Below are 11,824 nucleotides of genomic sequence, written 5' to 3'. Positions count from 1 at the left end.
ATGCTAATGACACCCAACTGATCCTCTCATTTCCACCGTCTGAAACACAGGTAGCGGCGCGAATCTCTGCCTGTCTGACCGACATCTCTCAGTGGATGTCTGCGCACCACCTGAGAATCAACCCTGACAAGACCGAGCTACTATTCCTTCCAGGGAAAGGCTCCCCCACCCACGACCTGACTACCACCTTCAACAGCTCTTTGTTGGCCCCTACCCTGACTGCCAGGAACTTCGGGGTGACACTAGACAGTCAACTCTCCCTGACGGCCAACATCACTGCGACAGCGCGTTCCTGTAGGTACATGCTGCACAACATCAGGAGAATACGGCCTCTTCTTACTCAGAAGGCGGCACAGGTCCTGGTCCAGGATCTCACGCCTCGACTACTGCAACTCCCTCCTGGCAGGTCTACCTGCTAAGGCCATCCGACCTCTGCAGCTCATCCAGAATGCAGCTGTTCAACTGGTCTTCAGCCTCCCGAAATTCACCCACACCACTCCGCTCCTCCGCTCTCCTCACTGGTTACCGGTGGCTGCCGGCATCCGCTTCAAAGCATTGGTTCTTGCGATCGGGCCCCGTCTACATCCGGGATATGGTCACACCGTACACCCCGGCACGTTCGCTCCGCTCAGCAACAGCCAATCGACTTGTGACTCCCTCTCTTCGAGCTAATCACTCTACATCCAGACTGTTTGCTGTCCTGGCTCCTCAGTGGTGGAACGAGCTCCCCACTGACATCAGGACAGCAGAAAGTCTCTACACCTTCCGCCGGAAACTAAAACCACATCTTTTCCAACTACACTACCATTCAAAAGTTTGGGGTCATCCAGACAATTTCGTATCTTCCATGAAAACTCACTTTTATTTATCAAATGAATTGAAAATTGAATAGAAAATATAGTCAATACATTGACAAGGTTAGAAATAATGATTAATATTTGAAGTATTAATTTTGTTCTTCAAACTTCAAGCTCAAAGGAAGGCCAGTTGTATAGCTTATATCACCAGCATAACTGTTTTCAGCTGTGCTAACATAATTGCACAAGGGTTTTCTCATCAGATATTAGTCTTCTAAGGCGATTAGCAAACACAATGTACCATTAGAACACTGGAGTGATCGTTGATGGAAATGGGCCTCTATACACCTCTGGAGATATTTCATTAGAAACCAGACGTTTCCACCTAGAATAGTCATTTACCACATTAACAATGTATAGAGTGTATTTTTGATTCATGTTATCTTTATTGAAAAAACAGTGCTTTTCTTTGAAAAATAAAGACATTTCTAAGTGACCCCAAACTTTTGAACGGTAGTGTATATCTGGATTAAAACACAGATTAGCACTTCAGTGGCACTTAAATGGCTCTTATTTATGGTACTTTTGTAGTTCGACTATCTTGAAGAAATGTTACTTTCTGTATTCTTGTTGTTCTTAGTTTGTACTCTTGGTTGAATGCACTTATTGTAAGTCGCTTTGGATAAAAGCGTCTGCTAAATGACATGTTATGTAATGTAATGTAAATGTATTTTATTTGTATCTCTTATCTTTACTACTGCTCTAATGTGCACCTGCTGCTGTGATCCTGCAATTTCCCCACTGTGGGACTAATAAATGAATATCTAATCTAATCTAATATCTCATATATGTCATTGCATCTTTTACAGTCAACCCTTATTAACGCGCCTCAGTTACCACCAACTCTCTGAAGACGCTTATATTTCATAGCACTGAGGAATTGCAGTTTTTGTCTTATTTGCATCGGGTTAGGGCTACTAAAGCCTCGCAACCCTTTTGTGAACTCGCCCCGTAGTCTTGTTCAGCTGTAAATCCTCCAACTCAATACACACTGTAGAACTGGTCCATGTGTTGATACACTATGTCTGGACAGCAATATACTGTATTCCCACAATTTCTGATAGTAATAAGCCATTCTCTAACATGCACACATTTTTAGTCCATCAGTGTTATTGCCGCTCTAAACATAATAATCTTGGCCTTTGCAATCAGCACCCGTTTCTAGTCGGCTCAGAATAGCATGCAGCTCTCGGAGATTCCCTTCAGTGACAAAACAGTCACTGTGGTTTCACACAGCCACCTTGGAATCGATGCAAGCCCCAGAGCGCAGCGTTATTCACACCACATAATTGCTTTGTTTGTCCAAAGATTTTGAATGTTGTAACGCGCTCCAAGGAGATCCAAGGATATACCCTGCCCTGGGGGTTGAGAGCCTCAAGGCAAGACGGGCTCTCGGATAATGGTCTCTACTTTGTCATGCTCTGGCGTTAGACACACACGGATCTCCAACTGAGGCGCCGCACTTCATTACACATAATTGTGTGGAGAGATCAATATCTGACAACCTGAAGTTGATGACATCTAAAGCAATTTATTCTCAAACAGTACGAAGATCCCGGCACAACCAGAGCACCAGAAGATGGAGAAAGCATATTTCTGTATTTAAAGATAAATTAAAGAGTGAAACATAAAGCTTTCAACTTAAAAGCTGGACCAGACAGAAGGTGCAATTTTTTTTAAACTGCTAATTAAATTACTGTTGAAGGCCAGAGATGCTACTTGTAAAGATTTCCTGTAACCATGAAAGAGTTTTTGATCCAGAAATAACACCCAGAAATTTGATAATTGTACTCCTTTGGTCTGGTTTCCTAGAATGAAAGCACACCTGGGGATACTCAAAATGTGGATTACTACTGAATAAGATTAAATTCAACCACACAATATGTTAGTTCTAATTAGTGAGGGCATGAGCACGGAGCACTGGCCTGAGGGTGCTCATTAAAGCTTTAGTGGATCACAACATGGCCAAGTGTGTGTGTGCTTTGGATGAAACAAGCTTTTCTTAATGCATCTCTATTAATTTGTTATTCTTTTTGATAAAATGGCAAAGGCTGTGCTGCAAATATGTGCTACAATTAAAAAGTGTGAATACCTGATTCTCAAACTCTAATGTACCTTTCTTAGTGAGATGACTTACAGACTCAGACTTAACGTTCTACCATTACACACAAACAGATTAGTGACACTAAACATTGATATAATTTACCACCAAAATTAAAAACTATGCAAGAAAACCAAATGGAAGGAAGATAAAACAACCAGAAAATATAATTGAACTGTAAAATAATTAATCAAAGTAAAATTATTTGTGATTTAGAGTTTAGTTGCTGGTTTGGCAAAAAAAACTAAATGGCTAGGGTTCTGCGTCAGGAAATTTAGACATGTATTAATGTTATTTGTATTATTGTAAACACCGTCACCTTGCAAGAAGACTTACAACTTCAATAACAATCATTCATTTAAAGTAATCATAATTATATAGAGGCATATTTTACTACATCTTCGATAACCTGCAAAACATATTTCCTCAGTGACCAGACACATTTAGTTAAACAAAAATACTTTGAAGTAGTCTGTTATAGTTATACAGTGTTACCTTTAGACTATGAAACTAAATAACTTGGGTAAAGGTTTACAAAAACAACAACAACTTACGTCCTGTTGTCCCGGCTGATGAAATGCCGGCGCAGTACTAGAGCCAGAGTGGAGAGAAACATGATGGTGGTGCACATGGTCCCCGGAGACCAGCGCCCTTGCAGCCAAAAAGACAGCAGGGTCAATATGAACCAGCCATAGTGAATCCACTCACAGTAGAAGAAGAGACCTATCTCTCTCCCCGTCTGTCTGCTTGGATCAGGAACAGTCAGGGATTATTCAATCCCAGATTAGAAAAGATGACATGGCGTATTATTGAGGCACAGCACTGCCACACACCTCGGCTGTGTTGTCATGTATGTGCACTTATTGTGTTCAGATATTTCCTGCAGAATCTCCAATGAAAGGCACTTTTCCTCAAGTTTTCTTTTGTTGACAAAGCCACCTTAGTTTTTTCGGAATCTTTTTCTGCCATTTAAAATATTCTCATACTGTACCATTAGCTACCTTGTTTTTCCCTCACTGGTCAGCAAACAGCTGATCATCACCTGCCCACCTAATATTTCTAGTATATATATATATATACTGTATATATAAATTGTATATTGTATATATATGGACAGTTTGATGTGCTTCTCAGCCGTAGGTTCGTGTTCATATTGCAATTATCAGAATTACTATTCCACTCTCTGACTATAGATGGCATTCACGTCAACATCCAAGTCTAAGTTGGACTCGATTGGCTTCTGTCAGAGAGTACAGAAACCCACTCACAGCTTTGGCCACACGCTTGATCTTGTTCTTACTTATGGCATTGACATTGAGCATTTGAACGTCTTCCCACAGAATCCTCTTCTGTCAGACCACAACCTCATAACTTTTGAATTTATACTACCGGAGTGTATTCCGTTAGTCAAAAGTTTCTACACCAGATGTCTAACTGACAGTGCTGTAGCTAAATTTAAAGAAGCGATTCCTTCTGTATTTGATTCGATACCACGTCTCAATATAACAGAGGACTCCTGGTCTAACTTTAGTCTGTCCCAGATTGATCATCTTGTTGACAGTGCCACAGGCTCTCTGAGAATGACACTGGACTCGATAGCCCCTCTGAAGAAGAAGACAGTGAGGAAGAGGAGGTTTGCTCCTGGTATAACCCTCAGACCCGCAAACTGAAGCAACGTCACGAAAGCTTGAACGCATATGGCGTTCAACTAATCTGGAAGAATCCCGCTTAGTTTGGCGAGATAGTCTTAAAACTTATAAGAAGGCCCTCCGTAATGCCAGAGCAGCCTATTACTCATCAGAAATAGAAAAATAAGAACAACCCCAGGTTTCTCTTCAGCACTGTAGCCAGGCTGACAGAGAGTCACAGCTCTGTGGAGCCGAGCATTCCTATAAACCTCAGTGGTAATGACTTTATGAACTTCTTTAATGAAAAGATTTTAACTATTAGGACAAGATTAATATTCTCTTGCCCATAACCAGTGCCAATCTGTCCTCAAGTGGAATGGCCTTGGAAACCGCTGTATGCCCTGATGTATATTTGGAGGGCTTTTCTCCCATCAACCGTGACCAATTATCTTCAACGGTTTCTACTTCGAACACGTCTACCTGTCTCTTGGACCCCATCCCGACGAGGCTGCTTAAAGACGTTTTGCCTTTAATTGGCGGCTCTATTAGATATTATCAATGTGTCTCTGCTAACAGGCCACGTACCACACACCTTCAAAGTGGCTGTTATTAAACCTCTCCTGAAGAAGCCCACTCTGGATCCAGAGGTGTTGGCTAACTACAGACCGATCTCTAACCTCCCCTTCCTCTCCAAGATCCTTGAGAAAGTGGTCGCAAATCAGTTGTGCGACTTTCTACATCATAATAGTTTATTTGAGAAATTTCAATCAGGATTTAGAAAACACCACAGCACCGAGACGGCACTGGTGAAAATTACAAATGACCTCTTAATGGCAGCAGATAAAGGACTCCTCTCTGTCCTGGTCTTGTTAGACCTTAGTGCTGCATTCGACACCATTGATCATGACATCCTGTTACAGAGACTGGAGCAGTCGATTGGCATTTCAGGCACGGCACTAATTTGGTTTAAATCCTATTTATCAGATCGATCTCAGTTTGTATTTGTAAACGATGACGCCCCGATAACCACCAACGTTAATCACGGAGTTCCACAAGGTTCTGTGCTTGGACCAATTTTATTTACCTTATACATGCTTCCTTTGGGCAATATTATCAGGAAACACTCCATAAACTTTCATTGTTATGCAGATGATACTCAACTATATTTATCGATAAAACCAGAGGAGAGCAACCAACTCGGTAAAATTCAAGCATGTCTTAAAGACATAAAAACATGGATGACCTGCAACTTCTTGATGTTAAACTCAGACAAAACGAAGTAATTTTAATCGGCCCTGAGCACCTCAGAGATCAATTATCTGGTGATGTGGTTTCTGTAGACGGCATTGCCCTAGCATCCAACACCACTGTAAAGAATCTTGGCGTTATCTTTGGTCGAGACTTGTCCTTTAACTCCCACGTAAAGCAAATCTCAAGGACTGCATTCTTTCATCTACGTAATATTTCAAAAATCAGGCACATCTTGTCTCAAAAGATGCAGAAAAATTGGTTCACGCGTCGTTACTTGAGACTGGATTACTGCAACTCCTTATTATCAGGCTGCTCTAATAAATCTCTTAGGTCCCTCCAGTTGATCCAGAATGCTGCAGCTCGTGTTCTCACTAAAACTAAGAAAAGAGATCACATCACTCCTGCACTAGCTGCTCTGCACTGGCTCCCAGTAAAATCAAGAATCACTTTTAAAATTCTTCTTAACGTACAAAGCCTTGATTGGTGATGCACCATCATATCTTAAGGAGCTTGTAGTACCATATTGCCCCACTAGAGAGCTACGCTCACTAAATGCGGCACTACTTGTAGTTCCTAGAGTCTTAGAAAGTAGAATGGGAGCCAGAGCCTTTAGTTATCAAGCTCCTCTTTATGGAACCAGCTTCCAATTTCAGTCCGGAGGCAGACACAGTCACCTCGTTTAAGAGTCGACTTAAGACTTTCCTCTTGACAGAGCTTATAGTTAGGGCTGAAGCCCGTACACCTGGTCCAGCCCCTTGTTGTGCTGCTTTAGGCTTATAGCTGCCGGGGACGTTTTAGGATGCACTGAGTACCTATCTCCTCTTTTTCTCTCCTTAAGGATGAATTTTCATCTCTCAATCACACGTTACTAACTCTGCTTTCTCCCGGAGTCCTTTTGACTTCACGTCTCATGGGGTCATCGGACCCTATGAGACGGCATAGATCCCATCTGCCTGATGGATCATCGAGGTCTGGGTCGTGGAATTCCTGCTCCTGACTACGCCACTGTCCTGTTGAGACTCCGCCCACTGTTGAGACTCCGCCCACTCCTCCCCACCGCCATCTGCCTGATGGATCGTGGAGGTCTCCATCGTGGAATATGCCTACTATGAACTATTCATACACTCTGTCATATTCATTGAATGTATTTTAACTCTAAATCTGTCCTTCTGTACACATTACATCTATTGCATCTGTCCATCCTGGAGAGGGATCCTCCTCTGTTGCTCTCCTGAAGGTTTCTTCCCTTTTTTTCCCCCTGAAGGGTTATTTGGGAGTTTTTCCTGGTCCGATGTGAGGTTTTGGGGCAGGGATGTCTATGTGTACAGATTGTAAAGCACTCCGAGACAAATTTGTAATTTGTGAAATTGGGCTATACAAATGAACTGAATTGAATTGAATTGAATTGATGCTCTGATTTCATTGAAAATATGTTAAACGGTAAACAACTGTACAGCCATGGGGCTATATGAGGCTGTGCTTTGAGCTAAACGCTAATGTTGGCATGCTAACATGCTCACAGTGACAGTGCTAACAGACGGATGTTGAGCGGGTGTATTGTTTATCATGGTCACTGTCTTGGTTTAGCAGGTTAGCATGCTAACATTTACAAAGCGGCACCAAACACAAAGGCAGCCGAGGCTGGCGGGAATGTAATTAGTTTTGCATGTATTTGGTCATAAACCAAAATTAAATTTGGACTCGATGGCGCTGCTAGATGAGTCAACAGTTCACCAAACTTAATCCAGAGGGGGGATCAAATGTGTACGCTATCCAATAGTTTCCTTCTAAACCACTAGCTAACCTCCTGGTGGCGCCACAGGACTAGTAACTAGATTAAATTAAGATTAAAGGAGTCATTGTCTGGGGACCATGAATGTCTGTGGTAGTTGTGTACCAATCAGTCATGTAGTTTAAATATTTCACTGGATAAGGGAAAACGAAAGTCAATACTGTGTAACGGTCCGTGTACGTTTTGTTAGTTTGTTTTTTCGTTTCATTCCAAATCCGGAATACGGAAATCACGTGTTTTTTTCGTTTTCCGTCTGAAACCAAAAACGGAAAAACGGAATACCACCTCCGTATTTCGTTTCTGCCGTCTGAAACCAAAAACGACAGAACGGAAGTGCTTAAAATGAAAGTCAAAATAAAAGCCAGTGATACATATTCGTATTAACGTTAGAAGAATATTAATTAATCAATATAAAGAATAAATAATTAAACGGGGATATTTTAACGATGCAAACACATAGCACGTTCAATTTGATAATTTAATGACTTTTCCTGTAACTAAAAACATAATTTTTCTCACAAAGGTATATTATAACATGTAGGAACTTGATATATTTGACAAAAATACATTTTGCTTGATCTACTTATTAGTGTTGAGTGATCTTCTGTCCCTGCGTTGGGCGTCTCTCGTCCTGCTCTCTGAACCTGATGATTTGGGCGTTATGACACTGATGACACGGAGACGGGACAACGTTATTACTCCTCCTTTATTGGGCATCCACCAACACAGACAGCGTGCTCCTCTCAGCTCAGCAGCTCCAACGTCAACAACAACGGTTTCCGTCAACCACCCTTAACTCCCCTTTTCCGACAGGTTAACCCCGCCTCCCCTCTACTCCGCCAATCAAAGGCCCGCCCCCTCGACCAGCATCCACGGTGCCACACTGTGATTGACAGCCACTTCACAGGGTCGCTACAACTGCAAAAAAATAGTCCATCACCAGTCATTAAGATTCATCCCCAGATGACTTGTTCATACAGTATGCTCTTTGACAAGTTAATCGCATGTTGTAAATCTGTGACTGATTGAGGAGGAGCTGCTGGAGCATTTTTAGCCGCATTAAAAGCTGCATCCTACTCATATAGCCTACTAGTGAATGATGGCCATTGTTAAGGGGAACAACAACAACAACCTGGCAACGTAATAAGGATAGCTCCAAGACACATGGTGGCTCCACACGGACACACACACACACAAATCAAATCCTAAACCTCCCTCTCTTTCTCATTAAGCTGGAGTTATATTTCTTGCAGACAGCAGGACGTGGATATTCTCGAGGCAGCGAGGAAATTCCCAGCCACGGCGTTGGTGACTGCTGTTATCGCTCTGTCATGAAACCTCTGGTGCATGGACGGCCGACAGATGGAAGTTCACACAAGTGGCTGACAGGAATGTCAAGTTGCAGCGATGTGGCTGTGCATCTCATCTGCAGCTGTGAGACGAGCTCTCGCCGCCTAATTGGAAAAAACTTCAGGCTCCCTCTCCAGCTTTGTGTTGATGGAAAGCTGCACGGACTCGACAATGCCTAGAAATGAGGGGGGATTAAGTGTCACAGAGGTGTGATTTGTGTTGAACTGTGCGTGCTGGCTGGTTTAACCGTGCTCTGGGCTTGTTTGACTGATAGAATTAAGGAATTTATTTGGCGTACATTTACACATATTTTAAACGGTTACTTCTTGGGCCTCTAAATTTCAAGAATTGTATTCATAAAATTCAGCGTATGGACATTCTATTACATTCTGTCCAGTTCTATCCTGCACGGATATCGTTTTTTGCCAGAATTATTTCGTCAGCTATTGGATGGGTTGAAGTGAAATTTGGGCATTCGTGTTTCTCCCACGATCAGCTCGAACATCTTCGGTGATCGTCTGAGCGCAATCATCAGATATACATTTTATTTTACCCAATACTTTAATACCTGCAAAACTCAAATAAAATCATTTAACTCAAAGTCCATCTACAGGCTTTTCTTCTGGCGCTTTTAACTAAATATATTTCTTCTTCTTCCCAAGAAAATGGATTCCATCCCTGTGACAACTGAGCAAACTCCATCCACTAAGGAGGGATTTGCTGGATGTTCATTCAACTCCTTTAAGGGTCTTAAAAGCTGCATGTTTTTGTGAACACTTACGGGAACGTGGAAGAAGCACACATCTAGTACTGTTAATACATGCCAGCAAGTGGTTGCCTATTTACACGTCCAACAGATTCAGATCATTAACATTAATTTGAGCATTCATTTTGAGTTGTATTCCGGCTAATCCAATTCATATTAGTCAAATGTTTACTCTCTTTTAGCTCTGCTTTGGTCTCCGTCAACTGCCGGATTATCTGCAAAATTCTCCCCCATGTCCACTAGCTAGTCCCTCTGTCGTTTCCTCCGTCAGTTAATGTCGGCTTCAGTGGGTTTATTTGAGCTTTGTTTTGCATTGGAAACTGAGACTGGAGACAAAGTTAATGAGAGTGGTGACACTGAACCAAACAAAAACAATTAGCGAGACTCACAATTAAATGATGAATGTTTTTTATGTCAAGAAATGTCCTCCTGATAGTTCTTCAGCTTGTGAGTAATGCTTTCCGTCGTGCTGCTCAAAGTTAACCGAGTATTAGCCTCGATGTGTTCTCAAGCGCAAAGTAGACTTTGTACAGGTGTGTTGATGAGCCCATGTTGCCAGTGCTCTGGGAAAATGTGTCGCCATGGTGACAAGTCAGTGTCCTGTGGACCAGGCTCCACAGTCATTGGAGGATGACTCTATTTTCAGATTCTCATGGTGCAATATTCCTATTAGTCAAGCCAGGCAGCAAGACAGTACAAGTTATATACTAAATATTACATTTAATCCTTTTAGTGCTAAGTACATTTTTAACCCAACCATAACACAGTAATCCAGTGTGAAAAATATTGAAAAAAGATATTTCTCTGAACTACAGTGGTTATGAATTCCTTTTATGAAAGCAAAAGTATTTAGAAATGTCCCTGTATTCAGAAAGCAGATATAACAGAATTGTCTTTGATGATGAGAAAAAAATTAATTACTGTATGGATTGGAAGAATTAAATCTTCCTCCCTGCATGAACCTCCCGCTGGAGCCGGAGATAGTCTCGCCTGGAGCGTCAGCAACGAATGGGAAACCATTAATCAGTGATTAGGAACATTTACATCTCAATCCATTTAATTATCTCTTGTTCCTGAAACAGTGGGACTGCCAAGCAGAGTATCTGCCACTGACTACCTGCCGGCAGCTGATATGAGCTGTGTTGGGATATCTGGGTCATATTTACCTTTGTCTGAGGAGAGTTAAAAAGAAAAGACATTTAAAAAACAGCAATAGACTGCAGAGACTGAAACAAAAAAACACTGATTCGTCCACAAATGAGCAAAACCATTGTAACTAAAAGAAAACATAGAATAATGTATCCATTCTCCTCAGTTTCAGTTGCCAGTGTCCTCACCAGCACAGCAAATTGGAGCGTGTCACACCAGTCCTCGGATTTCTGCAATGGTTTCATGTGTGTCAAAAAATTGCTTTTAAAATACAACTGGTTTATAAAGCACTGAATGGTTTAGGGCCAAACGACATATTTGATATGCTGCCACGTTATTAACCATCCAGACCTCTCAAGGAGAAGCAGCATTTATTTTCTTATTTTCCTACGTTGCAGGCCATAATCCAAATTCAACCCAACATTTCTGTTTGCCAATGCGTCCTATTAATTCTTTGTGGCTTTTTATTCATGTCTCGCTCTGCACTGTGGTTTTTCTATCTTCTGTTTTAATCTATTATAGTTTATTCGTATCTTCTATTTTACACTCATTATTGTAAACTAAACTGAGACTGACTTCCCACAAAAGAAAACAAGTTAACAACAGAATAATTACATTACATCTGAGACTGCTGTTTGTTTTATGAGTACAGTTGTAGTCCCCAGCGGCCCAAAGCGTTGATGTTTTATCCACATATATGTCAAAAAATGGTTTAATTCATTGTTTGAAAAAATGGAAAAAGAAAGGGTTGCACATCACCTTCAGTAACATTACATAAAATGATGTAACAGCTTTTAAGTGTAACTTATTTCAGCCTGGTCTCTGTTATTGACTTTAATCTCACTCTTGCCCTTGCTGCAGGTCATTTTCATAAAAAATGTGAACAATAATGCAAACATACTTTTTTCCAGGTGATGTAACCTGGATGCA

Source organism: Pseudoliparis swirei, chromosome 24 (assembly GCF_029220125.1).
Source record: "Pseudoliparis swirei isolate HS2019 ecotype Mariana Trench chromosome 24, NWPU_hadal_v1, whole genome shotgun sequence".
In the NCBI taxonomy this organism is placed as follows: Eukaryota; Metazoa; Chordata; class Actinopteri; order Perciformes; family Liparidae; genus Pseudoliparis; species Pseudoliparis swirei.
This window is presented reverse-complemented; position numbering follows the sequence as displayed.